The sequence below is a fragment of the Camellia sinensis genome, chromosome 3 (assembly GCF_055761805.1).
Source record: "Camellia sinensis isolate YWXY chromosome 3, ASM5576180v1, whole genome shotgun sequence".
Lineage (NCBI taxonomy): Eukaryota > Viridiplantae > Streptophyta > Magnoliopsida > Ericales > Theaceae > Camellia > Camellia sinensis.
In genome coordinates, this window is record NC_138963.1 from 136,482,176 (window position 1) to 136,501,231 (window position 19,056).

A 19,056-nucleotide genomic window follows, 5' to 3' on the forward strand; every position below is an offset into this window, starting at 1 on the left:
CTTTATCATGTTCCTGCTCGGGATGACTCTTTTCGCCGACCGGGCGAACACCGTGCCTCTATGTCTGTTGAGCGCACTGGTGGATGTCAGGCGGATCTGCCGCTATGATTGGGGTGGCACCGGCTTGGCCACTTTGTATGGTTACATGAGTTCTTCTTCCCGCCTCAGCGGACAGCTTCTCGGCGGCTACTAGCGGGCTTGGGAGGTACATCTTCTTCCTCTCTTACATTTCTGCTTCACGTTTTCTGTATTCTGTACACTACACACACCACAGTCTGCCTCTCACTGACTATATACTGCACACGCGGCACACATATACTCTGCTTTACTTTGACTGTATACTGCACACACTGTATACTCTGTACAATACACTGCACAACACACGGCTCTGCCATTTCTGCTTTATCCTGTATTTTGCTTTATCTGATAGTCATACTTATATCTGTTCTGCAGTTGTGGGTGTATGCCTACTTTCCCAGGCTTTCCCTAGTACCTGATGTGGAGACCCCACTTGGCGTCCCCTTTTCTCATTGCTTTGATGTGCGATGCGTGTGAAGACCACGGGAGTCTTTTATTTTCTTCTGCCGCTACTTCAACACCATCACCACCGCGGAGGTATGTTCAACTTTAGAATTTGCTTAGGCTTCGCTTCGCATTGTATGTCTTCAATAACAGTAGATAACAAACTGTATTTCATTTTCAGATCACCTGGCGGCCTTGGGCTCCGTTGCCAGCCGTGGTGAGGGATCACTATGAGGGCGCAGAGGAGACTGCCCGTTGCCGGATTCTGTTGGAGGGCCCGGTCTGTCGGGCTTGGTACCTGGGCGAGCGTTTCTTGCGTCAGACCCTGGGTTTACCGGAGCAGATAGTCCCGGGTCCACCTCCTGCCCATATGAGAGATATTGAGAGGTTCGCCGCCCAGGAGATGGGGGACTACACCGTCGGCTAGGGTGTAGAGCATCACAGAGGTGAGGGCGACTACGCAGAGTATGTTCGGACCTACATTATGCGACCCTTGAGCGGTGGTCACCGAGCTGAGAGGGAAAGGCCAGTGGCGCCGGCAGCTGGAGCAGGAGCTGGGGCTGGAGCAGGAGCGTCGAGGAGAGCTCGAGTCCGCGGCAGTGGTGGAGTTCAGAGAGGGCGGGGGACCAGCTAGCCTGCTCTGCCCACTTTACTAACATACAGAGGGCAGGATGGGGCGACCTACCAGATCCCCTTTGCTCCTTCCCCGGCTGATCATGAGTTAGCCGGTATCCCCGACTTGCCTCTGGTATGTATTACTTCATTTTGCATCTTGCATTGGCATTTCATTTCAGTTTATTTGATATTCCGCGGAATACTGATATATCTTGTACTCTTGCAGGCGTCCTCCGAGTACACCCGGCAGTCCATGGAGTTGAATGCCTCTATGATGGGGATGCTACAGCAGACCTTCGACCTCCTGGCCATCTATAGTATTCCGGTATGTCCTTCTGACGACGGTCTCAAACCATTCATAAGCTGATTCACGTAATCTGATGCACGACACAACACCTGACACACTGATCTCACAGCATCTAATACACTGCATACACTGCATTTATACACTGCACTCTGCACTGATAAACTACTCACGGCATTCACACACTGTACTCATACACCGCATTCTGCACTGATAAACTGCTCACGGCATTCACACACTGTGCACTGCATTCTGTACTGATACACTGCTCACAGTATTCTGATGTTTTTGCCTTTTGTGCTTTTCAGCCTCCTTTCCAGATTCCTCCGGTGGGTGGTGCTCCGGCTGGGCCCTCTATTCCTGCTCGAGGAGGGCATGGAGACACTATACGTCCCCGTACCAGGGGAGGGCGTGTTCATGTCGGGAGTAGCTCTCGGGCGCCGACCCCCGATGATGATGATGATGATGATGATGATGACGAGTCTGAGGCAGAGGCAGAGGCCGGGTCATCTGAGGAGGTTGGAGACGACTCAGATTCAGGCTCAGATGACGATGCTGATGACGATGCCCCTGGACCATCGTCCAAGAAGAGGGTGAGGACAGATCCCCGAGCCCGAGACTACTGATGACGATCTAGATTGCTACTTTTCTTCTTTTTGTACTCTTTTTTTTTTTTTCTTTTCTTTTACTTTGCTGGTAGTTAGATTACCCTGTACTGCCACAGGCAGATTTTTGTTTTCAAAGCTATGTACTTGAAAAAGATAATGAAATGAACAAACTTTTTGCTTAAAAAGTGTTACATTTACATATCTCATGTATTGCATCGCATCACATCATGTTACACCTCAATGTGAATGGAATTGACCCGTTGTCTGAAAAATTGAGCATTTGTACTGTAATGATTAGATAACCAAACGACCTCATAGCAAAACAGCCCAGGCAACACACTGCTCAAACTGAATGCACAACCCATACTCTGTTGGGGATTAGTTTGCATGCAGCCCCTAACACCACACTCGGTTCATTCTGCACACAGCAAATCCAGAACAAATGGCCCAATCTGACAAGACGGAACACAGAGATGGAACCAGTTGAAGTTAAAGCACACTCAGATGCCCCGAATTTTTTTCTTCTTCTTTTGCTTCACACAGATGTAGAGAATGGCACAGCACTCTGAGCATAAACGATTTTCGAGATAAAAAAGGATTTTCAATCAGGGTATCGAGCCTACAACTGAACACAGTGGGGAGGACTCAAACAAAAGGGTACACGACCTAAACACAACGAGACACACTCGGAAAAGACCCAAAACAAAAGTTGAGGTGAACAAAGCGAAAGACGCGACACGCGGACATGTTCAACGAAAGACCTCAAATCTCGAGGAGCCAGTTCCTCCGGGTATATTTCCCACCCTTTCTGATTTGTGATTCTCGCATCACTCGGCCCTCAGGCTCGGTTTTTTCCTCTCAAAACCCTTTTTCTTACTTTTCTCTCAACTTACACCTCTCTATTCTTTATTCTCTCATTTTTCGTCCCTGCCCAAGGTGATTGACGAATGAATAGGAAGTTGCGGGTTCATGCCCAACGCCGTTAGCTCACAGCTATTTCTTCTGGTGGGTAGAGTGCCCTCCTGGCAAGTATGTTGACGATGGGGGAAAGACAAAACGCCTGGCTCAACTGTGCCCCTAGTTCATCATTTTGACCATTTTTTTTTAGTTTTCTACTAAAACAGTTTTTATCAAGATGAGAGTCGGATTAACGTACTTGTTCGATTTTTGATTTGAAAACCATGCAAGTCATACTATAAGCATTGAAAATTTTCCTTTTTGGGTCCAAGAAAATGGTCCTGTTTTGGAAAATGGAATAGTTTTCGAGAAAACAGTCAACCTCAGTAAAAATTTTCAAAAACTATTTTGCAAACAATCAATGCTCAACGAGCATGGAACTCACTCTTTGAGATGCGCAACCTCGGATCGGAGGCAATGGAAAATTGCCCCTGGCTTGAAAGGGGTGGATGGCAACGAAAAATTGCCCCTGGTTTGAACGGCGACTCACGACGACTCATGGCAACGGAAAGTTGCCCCTTGTTTGGATGATGCCGCAGCAGCCCGCAAACAGTCTTCATTGGTGGTGGTCGAACTCTTGGACACGGAGATGACGAAGACGGTCATAATCAATATATGGACACAGTCACTTTGGAAGTGTTGGCGACTAGACTTTGGGATGAAATCGAAACCATTGTATGGACTGAGATGCTATGAAAGCGTTGGGGGCTGGACTTCAGAATGAAGTTGCCTACGTATCCCAAACATGGAAATCAAGCCTTACATAGTTCCGGTTAAGGTACACTCGGGTATTTTAACCTTCACTTTTTCAAGCTCTAACTTTTGCCAAGGTGCCCGATGCGGGTTTTCAACCTTGCGAGCTTCTTTTCATTTTCTTTTTTTGATTTTTTGTATCTTTTCATTCTCTTTTTTTTTTTCATTTTATTTTATTTTATTTCTTCTCTTTTGCATTTTTTGTATTTTTCTCTTGCTCTAACTTTTGCCTGGGTCGCCCTTCCAGGTTTTCAGCCCAGCGAGCCTCTCGAAAGGGTAAAAGTGTAACAAGTCCATGCCAAATGGTTTTTGAAGTTGAAGCCTCTCTGTATCTAGGAGAACGGCTGTTACAATGATTTGCAGAAGGATCCATCTTCGGCTCTTCGAGCATATTTGACATTTTCGCCCCTAGTTTGAGGGGGGGCTTCTGATCTAGCTTTACAAGCTTCCTTTGATCTGATCTTCTTGATCTGACTTTGGTGCCTCTTGTTCGAGGGCTGCTTCAAAACTGGCCACACGGGCCTCATATGGCGGTTGACCGTTGAACTTTCTGAACGGGTTCAAGGTTTGAAAACGAACAGGTCGAATCTTGAGGCTGAGAGCGATCCTAGGCTGCACAATCTCAAGAGCGATTCCACACAGGTCTTCACAGGGCCGCGCAAATCATTTATTTTTGAAAGTTTTTAAGAAAGCGACAAATCGCTCGCACCGAAGATAGTGTGGAACCAATCTGGATCAAGCCAGGGTCCTTCTCAATACTCACGCTAACAAGCATGGTTTCATTCATTAAAGGCTTAGCATGCCTCTCCTTTTCTCAAATTAATCAAAGTTTTGCAAAACTCGAGGAATTCCTTCCTCTTTGTTTTCACCGCGGTGTTAAAGAGGTTTTGAAAAACATAGGTCAATGCAATGATTCTCAAGGCACAAAAGAGCAGGTAGAATGCAGGGCCGTTCCATTCAAAACCTCTGGCACAACTAGCCCAAAACAAACAATAAGCACGGAAATAAGATAGCCACAGCTGTTTCATTCAAGTTTCTTGGATGTAACTGGCTCCACAACAGAGACAGACTCAAAAAGAAAGGTTAAATTCAAAAACGGTGTTCGAGGCAAAAACCTCGGAATCACTCGACATCCTATACGACGGGACTGACTCGGTACCACAAGATAGACCCAAAAACAAAAAGACTGACTCAAAGCAAAGAGACAGGCTCAAAAACAAAACAGAGAACTGACTCAAAATCCAAGCCAGAAGCTACAAAACTGTATTTACAAATGCTCAAAAAAGTGCGTGCCAGACGCCGCATCTGAAATACACTGAGCGCTGCCCGCAGGTGGTCCAACCCCTGATCACATACTCGCAGTATCCTCAAAGTCCAACAACTCGGTGGTAACAGACTTCGCTGAGGTAGGTGGAAGAATGACCTCATTATCGATCAGATCCTGCACTTCATGGCGAAGGCGGAAACAGTTATCGGTGGCGTGACTGGTCTGTTGGTGGTACGCGCAGTACAAAGCAGCATCATATGTGAGAGGGAGATTCTTCGGGAGAGGCTGAGGTTCAAGCGATTTGAGGTGCCCCCTTTCGGCAAGAATCTGAAGTGCCTTAGACAGAGGCATGTAGAGAGCATGAAAGATCCTGCGCCCACGGGGCAGGTATTTTGAAGTCTGAGCATTCTTACTAGACGCACTAGCAAAAGGGTTGGCAGGCACTGCCTTGGTTTTCTGATCTTTCCCAGGTGCAGGGTTGGGAATAGGAGGAACTGTTTTGGCATGACGGGGCCTATCCCGATTTTCTGACTGACTTGAACTTCCCTCGGGTGGAGTGGGGAAAGCATCCTCCACAGTTTTTGCCACAACTGTGGATATCTGTTGCTTGTTCATCCCCCCGGCTTTCAAAGCCTCGACTGCCCGCAGCAGTTGTTCAATGGGATCGGCATCTTCCTTCATTTTGTTCTTGCCTCCGGCCTCAGCTTGATCGGGGGTTTGGGTTACTGCATCAGAGCGAAGCTTGGTTGTTGCTGACACGTCGTTGCTGTAGCTGGAGACAACCTCTGGTTGGCTGAGCTTTATCACAATCCGCCCCAGTAGCGGGGGCTTCTGTAGGATGAAATTCCCGGCATACGGTGCCGCTGGCGGCGAAGCCGACATTCCGTAGGCGAGATCCGCCACGGACCTTTGGAGGTCACCAATCATTCCCATCAATTCGAATGTGGTGGGCTCACGAGCCTGATACAACTGGGGGGTCCAGACTGGGTGCGCGACAGCCGACCTAGGCGGATCTGATACATCAACATTGGTTTCATCCCGCAGGGTGATCCCTTGATCTAGCGTAGCTGTCATAACCACAATCTCTTCTGAATTCTGCGTCATCATAAGTCCTACCTCAGCAAGGGGGAACACTAGCTATTCTGTATCAATTCTCTGAACCTCTGAACTGAAAGGAAAAACAAACAGCATTTCAGCCCAAACAGATCAATCACAGGTGTAGCCAAACAACTGCACTCTACTACTGATCACTGTTCCCCAGAATCACTGTCCCCAAAACTGAACTTGATACCCGCAGATAACTGATTCCTCAACAACACTGATACTGGTGCCCTCGGGCCTCATACTCAAACTTGCAGACTGATATGTACGTTCCTGTAGAGATACACTCTAAAGCACATAGCAAGTAAAGAGAGCCAAAAGACCCTTATGGAGGGGTAGGGTTTCCCTGTCCTATTTTGTCAGGAGCTAGGGTTTTACTATGCACGCGACAGTTTTCAAACAACCTAACATCGGGTAAGCAACCTGTCCTAGTTTGGAATAGTCACTATGGATTTCGATATGCACTAGGTCGAATGGTCGAAAAGGGTGCCCCGATAAAACTGGGGTTTGTGTTCCCATACTGTCAGAGCCCATAACTGGTCAGCCTTATGGGATGCTTTGACAAAGTCAAGCCTCCGGAAAACTGTTCAGGAATGGCAGATGGCAAACACGGTGTCCTAGGCGCACCAATGCACATGCAATGCAAAGAAACACATAAATGAAATCAAAACAGGATATCACGAGTTCGAGTCAAACTCTCTAAACTCTCCAGCAGAGTCGCCAGAAACTGTAGACGCGCCCGTGGGCCTCGCTACAGTTCAGACTCGATTTGTGTCACGGTTCTTAATCTGAACCAAAGAGTTCAAATCCAGCAAATCGTCTTTGAGAAAACAGATTTTTGAAAGAAGTGCCAAACATGGACTGCTTTTCCAGATACAGAGTCACCACCTAAATATTTTTATGGGGGAATTTAGAAAACCCTGCCTCGGTGCCAAAGGCCATGTGTCCGTCATCACCAAGGTTGCCTCGGCTCGGGAGCTTGAGTACGATTGGGGAAGGTCAGCTATGAGCACCCCCTCTCGTCCGATCCGAAGATCGGCCTCTACTAACCGTGATATCCACTTTTGAAAACGTTATGTATTCTTATCTCGATTATTAGCCTAGAATTACTATGTTATGCGCACAGCACAAAAGTATAGACTAGATCGCCTAATTTGGAAATAAGCATTGCATATCCGTTTGTTTTGAAGAAAAAAAAAGTGTTTTGGAATTTGCTACTCGCAAGTAGGCTAAAACACGGATTTCAATGAGCTATTCCAACTCAGACAATCCAACCTTCGCCCACAGGCATTCAGGCAATTTATAACACATAAGCATCTAGCCACATGGTAAGCATGCTGTCATGTTAACATTCACACTCATGCGAGATGCTAAAGCATAAATACTTACATCGTACTCCGTGCCAAACCAAAGAACTCGTTAGCAATCAATGCATGATCCAAGTCCATATTTAAATGCCTAATGCAACGCATATGGAATGTCACTTAGAGTAGGCTCGGCTAGTCTATGAATGACATGTGAAAATGCACAGGTAGCCTGTATTCAAGTTAGATTTTGAAATACTAATGCAGTTAGCATGATGCGCCGAGCCCGGTGCATGCAATACTGATGAATGATGCACGCATGCATAGCATAAGGTATGCTGAATTAAACATGTTCTATTACTAACCATCAAAGCAGGTAAGTAAAAGGGAGAAAGAAGTGGGGGTTGGAAGACATGCACACACTCACCCACACTTATTACAAATTTGCCCTCGCTCGGAGGGACCAAAAGAATAATACAACTCGAATAACGAATTAACTAACCTAGCTAATTAATTATTACAGACCAACTAAATTAATTAAGCAAATTAATTAATTTAAGAAAGAAAGAAAAAGGGCCTCGGGAAGAGAGCTCAATGCACGCGTGCTCGGGTCTTGCTCGGAAGTCCACTGCCATGCGCCAGCTGCCTCTGTTTTCCCTGCTCTGCTTCTCTCAAGACTGCCAAATTCTCAGAATTGCTTCCCTGGACATTGGGAGACACCACCGACTAGAGGGAATCACCATCGGCTGTGATTTGGTGGTCATCGACCACAAATGAATCCATCGGCCACATATGGATTGCCGGTCGGCACTATGTTCAGTCGATCGGCAAAAAGTTCCTGTAGAATCTGTTTGACAGTAGTAGAGGACAGAGCTTTGCATGGGAATGCAATCCAAGCAGTGTATGCACCAACCATATCCCTTATCATGTTTGTGACTCAAAGGGACATGGTCCTTGGTTCTCGGACCATCAATCGCGCATTTCAATGCGTGATGACCCAAGAGACCAAGTTATGCATGATGATTTCAAAGGTAATGCAATGCACATAGTCAAACCAAGGGGCTTCTACCTCTATCATGACTCACTTCAAGAGGTGAGGCAATGCATGCACAATGCAATGCAACCTAGGCATGCGAGCTAAGGATGTAACATGGCAATGCAATGCATTTATGCAAGTATGCAAGCAAATATGCAAGGCAAGCATGCAAACAAGCAAAGGATGGACTTAAACATGATTAGGCAATTCTCAAACAAGCCAAAATCAGTGGCCAAAGTGGCCAAAAATGAAGGACTAATGGCATGCAAACATGCATGTATACAAGGACCAACACTTAGGCATAAAGAGACAATCCTCAAGCACATTTAGGAGGATGCAAACATGGACATATGGCATGCACATGAGCTTTGAAAATCAGGTTAATGATGGTGCTAAACCAAGCAAACGAGACAAACAAAGCATGCAATTGGTCCAAATACTTGAGGCAAGGCAAGGAGACTTAAACCATGGCCAAGCCAACCAAGCCCCACAAGTCCAAGAAGACTTAAAACATGTTCAAGGAAGACCTAAACAATTCTAAGGGAGCACCTAGATGGCATCCAAGTGTCCTAAAAAAAGGAAGCATACTCCAAGGCTTAAACAAGGGGCATAAGGCAACAACCTTTAAAAGCATTGAAGGGGGATCAAATGTAAGCATATGGGCACATCATGTGGTCTGAAATAACATGTCAAGTGGTTTCAAACCACTGAAACAAAGCACGGATGGCATGCTAGAAGGGCCAAAGCTTAAGGCATATAAGAGAGTTTGCATGGTAGCTATACAAAGCAAAGCATGGATGACTTGAATGACCAAAAACAGTCCCTTAGCATACTAAAACAAGCATAAAAGCTTCACAAAGCTAGGCCAAAACACATGAGCATGGTAGTCTAAATGCTAGGCACATGTTGAGGCAAATCATGGCATTACAAGGCATGTATGCTAAGCAAGCATGGTGTACCAAAACCAACTAAAAACAGGGGCATATTATGACATAATAAGTACAAAAATCAGCTAAGGCATGGTCAACATGAACCTAAACATGGTGCTCCCTCAAGAGGCCAAAAAATGGTCCTTTTTAAGGACAACAAAGAGAGGGGGTGGCCCTCTCCTTCCTAGGACCTCAAGGCACCATCCCTGCCTCTGAAATCCCTCAAGATTTCAATGGTGAGGAGGCCCAAACTCAATGGTCCCGGAGCTCACACAAAACGGCACAAAAAGGAGCCTTACAAGGCTCAAGAGGGGTCAAACAACCTCAAATCACAAAACACTCTAAACAAACTATTTAGAAGGCCTAAAAACAGAACTTTTTTATGTTATATACTAAACACAAAAACAGTTGTAAGGTAGGCAAAAAAACGATATAAGAAAGGGGTAAAAAGGAGCAAGCTTCTCACCCTTGAAGACCCTCTTCAACAATGGAGCTCCAGCAGCTTCTTTAGGTTGAAACCAGCTTCAAAACCTCCAAAACAACCCTCTGGCCCTCAATAACCAAGGAAAGGTGTAATGGTGGGTGTTTGTGTGCAAAAGTAGGACCAAACACACACACTAAACTAACAAGAGAGGGAAATATAGAGATGGAATAGATACAAATTCCTAACCCTAATATCAAAGCTCTCTAAAAATGTTGTTCAACCATAAATCCAAGAGAGGAGACTCTCTCTTATAGGCAATTCCCTCTTGTAAGGCTTACAAAACAAGCCATCCCAAGAGGGAAATCCCTCCATACACGTGTATGGAGGGGAACAAAGTGGGTGCCAGCTATCACAGCTAGCACAAAATATCTACTAAAAGTAGATGAACAGTGATCGACCATTCAAAATTGCCATTTTGGAAAAATAAATGGCCAACCAGCAACAAAGAGTGCCGACCGGCAATATACATTGCCGATGGCATGAAATCACTGGCCGGTGGCCTCAAGCCATGGCCGGTGATGTGTGGGGATGCCACACAAGGCATTCTCTGCCCCTCCAAGGAAAAACACAAGTGTTTGGTGCAAAACCAGACACAACATGGTCGAGTCGAGGGATCCTGAGGCAAGGCGCGCAACCGAGACCTCCGGGAACTCAAGACGAACCCAAACAAGGGTAATCACCAAGTATTCCAATGGTGACGTCCAAGTCTTGAGGACGGTCAAAAATGGGGTGTCTACAGAGCCGACTGGGGCACCTAAGCCAAATAGATTCATTAATCTATCACGCCCTTGCCCTAGGCTGGGCATGATCATTCGGGCGCCGGCGGGTCTATCCAGTCGACGCTGGGCGCTTGAGGTTTTCACAATTAATGAAATTGCCTCGAGGGTGCTGCCTCTGTGAAGGATAAATGATTGTGGGTACAACTTTTATGAATACAGTAAACAACTGACTCCAGCTTTTGAAGGAATCGTGTGAATGTCAAACAGACTTTTCTTTAATAGCAGAGGGGAAGCGAAGACGATAGCTGAGCTGGGTGGAGACATACATCGAGGTGGTGACCCTTCGCGCACCGGGGGTAGGAGTTCCAGGGATCGAGAAAGGCGTCAGTCTCTGCGACGTCAAAGCAGGTCACCCAGGAAGGACAAGCAGTCGCAAGGCAGGTCTTCTCAACCTCGAGTTGAGAAGGGATCTGACTCGAATCTGTGCCCATTAAGCTTTGCGGTGTTTGTGGGGAATAGACCCATGACAGAGGTGGATTCGATCGTGCGGGACCCAAATGTAGCGGTCGAGTTTGCTCGACAAATTTTTCCTCCTGAGGTTCAGCAATCGATGGTAGGTCGTCAAGACTATGAAGTGTTTCGCGAAGGCATTCACGGGGCAGTGAAGGGGCTTTACACTGCCTATGAAATTGGCATGCGGTTGCGCGCTGCCTACCGAGAGATGGAGAAGAAAGAGGAACGTATTCGAAGTTTGGAGGCTCACGCAGAGGCAGTTGAGCGCGAGTTAAGAACGACCAAGGCGGCCCAGGCACAAGCCGCCGGGCACGGAAACCCAATTGTGGAAAAAAGGGTTACCAGTCGGCTCATCAGTTCCACGCTTGCCGATCATGAGACGGTGAGTATGTTTGCACTGGAGAACGTGAAGGGGAGGGCCTATGAGAAAGGCTTTCATGACGGCCAAAAAGTTAGAATCGAAAAGACAAAGGAAAAACTTGCCGAAGAAGTTTGCCGATGTGAAAATCGTGGATTTAGGCACTGTTGGATCATGGCATCTCAAGCCGCAGAAGCTCTTCGAGCGTCGGGCATTGATTCGGCATCGCTATTCTACCACAGTAAACATTTTCTGTTTTCTTCTTTTGAAGTCGAGAAGAGTGAGGATAAGGGTGACGCCATATAAGTGTACTTGTTGTATGGTTGAAACGCAGATCGCGTTGAAAACTATGTAATATATTGCCTGTTTTATCGAATAAAAAGCGTTCTATGATAAATATTTTGTTGCAGTTCGTATTTGGTATGTATGCATTTTGTTTCTGTATATGTTTGAATGAATGTATAAACGTTGATTGGCAGGGTCGACCCATACGTGATAGCCGTTTATCCCTGAATGAGGCTATTGTAACTTGAGGAAGCCAAAAGCCAGTGGGTAAGGTGGCTGCGGCAAATTCAACTCGGCTTGAGGCCTAGATTTTCGGACGGTGCACGTGTTTCAAAAAGTCGTTTGGATAACTACGTCGTGGCGAATGTCAACCGACGTTTTTCTCATGGAGTTTAGAGTTAGTGAAATTGCCTCGGGATTGGGGCCTCGAGATCGCTGCCAGTATTGAAAATAAAAGGAGTGGGCGCTTCGCGCAGATAAACAATCACTCATGTGTGGTGGGATAAGTGGGGATGTTAGTTAGAGACTAGAGTTCAGCCGATCTTGGTGTTGCCATGGTGCGCGGCAGAGGACCCATTCGTATGGGAAGTAGGGCGTCCAAACGTTGGCATGAATCTTCGAGTCATCGAAGCAGATCACCCCGAAAGGAAAGGCAACGACCGTCGGGCTTTTATCCTTCCTTGTCCTGGATCTTTGCCTTGACATTGTCAATGGTATCAGTGGAGGACTTGGGCACAGTTGGCTCAAGGCATTGCAAACCGCGGAGGACTTCCGGGTGACGGGAGGTGATTCGGCGCTGCCGCTTTACTAATGCGTCTTCTCCCTTTTTTAGCTTTTAAGTTGGAGATGGGTATTGTAATGCTCAAATGCGGGTTGCGTTTATGTAACAACTGCTTGATTGAACAAAAAGCTTTAATTTGGATATTTGCATCTTATTCTGAATTTTTTATATGCTTAGTTAAGCACCTTATTTGCGATGTTGGCGAGTTTTGTTTTGTTCGTGCCAAAGGTTGCTCCGAATCTGGAGACTTAGTTTGGCCAATCGTGATATCCACGAAGGGTGCTACAAATCCGGAGTCTTTAATCGACCCTAAGGTGTTAAGCACCAAAGGGGGCTCTGAATCCGGAGCCCTAATTGCCCAATCATGATATCCACGAAGGGCGCTTCGAATCCAGAGTCTTAGTCGGCCCTAAGGTGTCATGCACCAAACGGGGCTCCGAATTTGGAGACTTTGATCGGCCCTAAGGTGTTATGCACCAAAGGGGGCTCCGAATCCAGAGACTTTAATCGGCCCTAAGGTGTTATGCACCAAAGGGGGCTCTGAATCCGGAGACTTTGTTTGGCCAATCGTGACATCCACGAAGACCGCTCCGAATCCGGAGACTTAGTCGGCCCTAAGGTGTCATGCACCAAAGGGCGCTCCGAATCCGGAGACTTTGTTTGGCCAATCGTGATATCCACGAAGGGCGCTCCGATTCTGGAGACTTAGTCGGCCTTAAGGTGTCATGCACCAAAGGGGGCTCCGAATCCGAAGACTTTAATCGGCCCTAAGGTGTTATGCACAAAAGGGGGCTCCGAATCCGGAGACTTTGTTTGGCCAATCGTGACATCCACGAAGGGCGCTCCGAATCCGGAGACTTAGTCGACCCTAAGGTGTCATGCACCAAAGGGGGCTTTGAATCCGAAGACTTTGTTTGGCCAATCGTGATATCCACGAAAGGTGCTCCGAATCCGGAGACTTAGTCGGCCCTAAGGTGTCATGCACCAAAGGGGGCTCCGAATCCGGAGACTTTGGCCAATCGTGACATCAACGAAGGGCGCTCCGAATCCGGAGACTTTGTCGGCCCTAAGGTGTCATACACCAAAGGGCGCGCCGAATCCGGAGACTTAGTCGGCCTTAAGGTGTCATGCACCAAAGGGGGCTCCGAATCCGGAGACTTGGTCGGCCCTAAGGTGTCATGCACCAAAGGGGGCTCCGTGACATCCACAAAGGGCGATCCGAATCCGGAGACTTTGTTTGGCCAATCGTGACATCCACGAAGGGCGCTCCGAATCTGGAGACTTAGTTGGCCCTAAGGTGTCATGCACCAAAGGGGGCTCCGAATCCGGAGACTTTGATCGGCCCTAAGGTGTTATGCACGAAAGGGGGCTCCGAATCTGGAGACTTTGGCCAATCGTGACATCCACGAAGGGCGCTCCGAATCCGGAGACTTTGTCAGCCCTAAGGTGTCATGCACCAAAGGCGCTCCGAATCCGGAGACTTTGTCGGTCCTAAGGTGTCATGCACCAAAGGGGGCTCCGAATCCGGAGACTTTGTCGGCCCTAAGGTGTCATGCACCAAAGGGGGCTCCGAATCCGGAGACTTTGTTTGGCCAATCGTGACATCCACGAAGGGTGCTCCGAATCCAGATACTTTGTCGGCCCTAAGGTGTCAGGCACCGAAGGGGGCTCCGAATCCGGAGACTTTGTCGGCCCTAAGGTGTCATGCACTAAAGGGCGCTCCGAATCCGGAGACTTTGTCAGCCCTAAGGTGTCATGCACCAAAGGGGGCTTTGAATCCAGAGACTTTGTTTGGCCAATCGTGACATCCACGAAGGGCACTCCGAATCTGGAGACTTTGTCAGCCCTAAGCTGTCATGCACCAAAGGGGGCTCCGAATCCGGAGACTTTAATCGGCCCTAAGGTGTTATGCACCAAACGGGGCTCCGAATCGGGAGACTTTCTTTGGCCAATTGGGACATACACGAAGGGCGCTCCGAATCCGGAGACTTAGTCGGCCCTAAGGTGTTATGCACCAAAGGGGGCTCCGAATCCGAAGACTTTGTTTGGCCAATCGTGACATCCACGAAGGGCGCTCCGAATCCGGAAACCTTATCGGCCCTAAGGTGTCATGCACCAAAGGGCGCTTCGAATCCGGAGACTTAGTAGGCCTTAAGGTGTCATACACCAAAGGGGGCTCCGAATCCGGAGACTTTGTTTGGCCAATCGTGACATCCACGAAGGGCGCTCCGAATTGGGAGACTTTGTCGGCCCTAAGGTGTCATGCACCAAAGGGGGCTCCGAAGCTGGAGACTTTGTTTGGCCAATCGTGACATCCCCGAAGGGCGCTTCGAATCCGGAGACTTTGTCGGCCCTAAGGTGTCATGCACCAAAGGGCGCTTCGAATCCGGAGACTTAGTCGGCCCTAAGGTGTCATGCACCAATGGGGGCTCCAAATCTGGAGACTTTGTTTGGCCAATCGTGATATCCACGAAGGGAGCTCCGAATCCGGAGACTTAGTCGGCCCTATGGTGTCATGCACCAAAGGGGGCTTCGAATCCGGAGACTTTGTTTGGCCAATCGTGACATCCACGAAGTGCGCTCCGAATCCGGAGACTTTGTCGACCCTAAGGTGTAATGCACCCAAGGGCGCTCTGAATCCGGAGACTTAGTTGGCCCTAAGGTGTCATACACCAAACGGGGCTCCGAATCTGGAGACTTTGTTTGGCCAATCGTGACATCCACGAAAGGCGCTCCGAATTGGGAGACTTTGTTGGCCCTAAGGTGTCATGCACCAAAGGGGGCTTCGAATCTGGAGACTTTGTTTGGCCAATCGTGACATCTACGAAGGGCGCTCCGAATCCGGAGACTTTGTCGGCCCTAAGGTGTCATGCACCAAAGGGCGCTCCGAATCCGGAGACTTTATCGGTCCTAAGGTGTCATGCACCAAAGGGGGCTCCGAATCCGGAACTTTGTTTGGCCAATCGTGACATCCACGAAGGGCGCAACGAATCCAGAGACTTTGTTAGCCCTAAGGTGTCATGCACTAATGGGGGCTCCGAATTCGGAGACTTTAATCGGCCCTAAGGTGTTTTGCACCAAAGGGCGCTCTGAATCCGGAGACTTAGTAGGCCCTAAGGTGTCATACACCAAAGGGGGCTCCGAATCAGGAGACTTTGTTTGGCCAATCGTGACACCCACAAAGGGCACTCTGAATTGGGAGACTTTGTCGGCCCTAAGGTGTCATGCACCAAAGGGGGCTCCGAATCCGGAGACTTTGTTTGCCCAATCGTGACATCCACGAAGGGCGCTCTGAATCCGGAGACTTAGTCAGCCCTAAGGTGTCATGCACCAAAGGGGGTTCCGAATCCGGAGACTTTGTTTGGCCAATCGTGATATCCATGCAGGGCGCTCTGAATCCGGAGACTTTGAGAGATGATGGAGCCACGAAGAAAAATGGTTTACATTGCAGAAGTGATACATATACAAGTATCAAATCCCACAGATCGTGTCAGTGAGCGGGTTTTCATTAAGTCTCTACTTGTGCCGATTGGGGGGAGCCACGGATTTCTTCAATGCCATGGGATGTCGGGAAGCACACAAGCTGATGATAAGTGCTTGGAACAGCCTTCATCATATTGTAGACGTCCCCGAATGCCCTGGGAGGACGAGTCCCGTTCTGTTCGTTTTGGGTTTGCTACAGTTCGGACTCTCAAATTGTCACGGTTCTTAATCTAAACCAAAGAGTCCAAATCCGGCAAATCGTTTTGAGAAAAAAAATAGATTTTGAAAGAAGTGCCAAACATGGACTGCTTTGCCAGATACAAAGTCGCCACCTAAATATTTTTTATGGGGAATTTAGGAAACCCTGACTCGGTGCCAAATGCCACGTATCCGTTATCACCAAAGTTGCCTCGGCTCAGGAACTTGGGTACGATTGGAGAAGGTCAGCTATGAGCACCCCCTCTCGCCCGATCTGAAGATCGTTTTGAAAACATTATATGCTCTTATTCCGGTTATTAGCCTAGAATTACTATGTTATGCGCACAGCAAACAAGTATAGACCAAATCGCCTAAATTGGAACAGAACATTGCATGTTTGTTTTGAAAATGGCTTGCTACTTGCAAGTAGGCTAAAATGTAGGTTTTGCCACCCTCAAGTGGGCTTTAGAAAAGATGGTTTTGCCACTATTTCAGTGGGCTTAAAACTCACAGTTTTAGTGCATTATTCCAATTTAGGTAATCCAACCTTCACCCACAGGCATTCAGGCAGTTATAACACGTAAGCACATAGCCTCATGGTAAGCATGCTATTATGGCAACACTCACACACATGCGGTATGCTAAAGCGTAAATACTTACCTAGTACTCCGAGCCAAAACAAAAGCTAGTTAGTAATCAATGCATGATCCTAGCTCATGTTAAGATGGCTAATGCAACACATACAAGATGCAACTACAATGGGCTCGGCTATTCAAAGATGGCATGTGATGATGCTACGAGTAACATGTATTCAACTTTGGAATTGAAACACAAATGCAGTTAGTATGATGCGCCGAGCCCGGTGCATGTAAGACAAATGTATGGATGCACGCATGCTATCATACTGTATGCTAATTGAAACATGCCCTAGGCTAACCATCGAAAGCTAGTAAATAAAAAGGAAGAAAGACGTGGGGTTGGGTGACATACACACACTCATGCACACTTATTACACAATTGCCCTCACTCGGAGGGTCCAAATAAATATTACAGTCCGAATAAATAATACTAAATTAATTATTACACAATTTCTAATTAATTAACAAATTAAATACTGAAAGAAGGTGGCCACAGCCCCGTCTCGGGATGCGTGAATGATGCACGCTTGACTTGTCTCGCCCGGAAATTCGCTGCCATAGCACCGTTGCCTCTGTTTACACTGCCTTGCCCCTCTAAAAATTCTGAAAGTCCCCAGAACTGCTCCTTGAGCGTTGTGGAATATTACACTACCGGCTATGGGAATACTCTCACCGGTTAAATATTGTGCTCTCGGCCAAACATTCTTTGCCGGTCGGCACTCAACACTGCCGGCCGGCCAAATATTCCTGCTGAAACCTGCAGTTGACAGCAGCAGAGGGCAAGCAGTGTATGGCATGGAATTTTCAAGCAAATTTATGCATGGACACACTCCCTATCATGCAAGGGACTCAAGGGAGCATGACCCTCGACCCTCGGGGCATCAATTGCGCATTTCGACACATGATGGCGCAAGAGGCCAAGCTTGCAATTCAATGTGAATGAATGCAACAAAAGAGATGAGTGACAACACCCTATCATATTGAAGTCAAGGGCATTGGCTACCGAGGGTTGAGATGTGTTTCGTCACTTGGAGTACGGACACTCCTCACCCTTCAAGTTTGGTTTGACACCCCAAACCAAACAACGCAATGTATGTATACAAACTTGGCTCAAAGATGCAACATGAGGCTAAGATGCAAAACATGCCAAATGTGATGCAAGCTAAACATGTAAATGTGCAATGCTAGGCATATAAGATGCAATGCAATGCAATCGAACATGTAAGCTAAGACATGAAATGCAACTAGCTAATAATATGCAACCATGCAAGTATGATACAATGCAAACATGAAACCAATGCAACATGATCATGCAATGGTGGACCTAAGACACAAAGGGCAGACCTCAACCCACTCCCAAGATAGTAACCAAAAATGCCAAAAAGGATAGATAAATGTTTACGCAAACATGCATACTAATAGGCCCAAAACAAGGAGCATTCTACTACAACTACCCCAAACCCTCATGACATGCATCATGCAACCAAAAACTGAGTTTTAATGTACCAAAATAAGTCCCAAAACCCACTGTTATGGCAACTCAAAGCCTAAAACACAAGGCATGCACAATGCTCATTTCAAGGCACAACAAAACAACTCCCCTAAAGCATGAAAGAGATGGTGAGTGTATGCATACAAGCATGATTTATGGACTGAAACATGGTCCCTAATGATTCCAAATCATGAGAATAAGCTAGGCTAAGCATGCTAGAGACCCACATGCTCAAGGCTCACAAGCCAAAATGCAAAGAGGCTACCCTAAACATGGCAAATATGACTAAAACAGCCCCCAACAGTCCTTGAGCATGGCAAAATAATGCTAAGACCTTCATGGAGTTAAGCTAGAGCATGCAAGAATCATGGCCTAAATGCATGGCTTACTTCTAGGTAAAATGGGGGAATACAAAGCTAGTATATTATGCATGCAAGGGGCCTTTAATCCGACCAAAAAAAGAGGTAAGATATGCCTAAATAACACCCAAAAACCTCTGAAATGGAGCTAAGAACAACTGATCATGCATACTATCCTTATGAGCTAAAGATGCAAACAAAAGAGAGACCAAGGGAGAGGGGTGTCCCTCCCCTATGCAAGACCTCAAAGCCCCTTCTTCACCACTGAAAATCCACTAGATTTCAGTGGTGAGAAGGCCAATACACAGGGGTAACCAAAGCTTAGCAAAGAGAACACTAAAAGGGCCAAA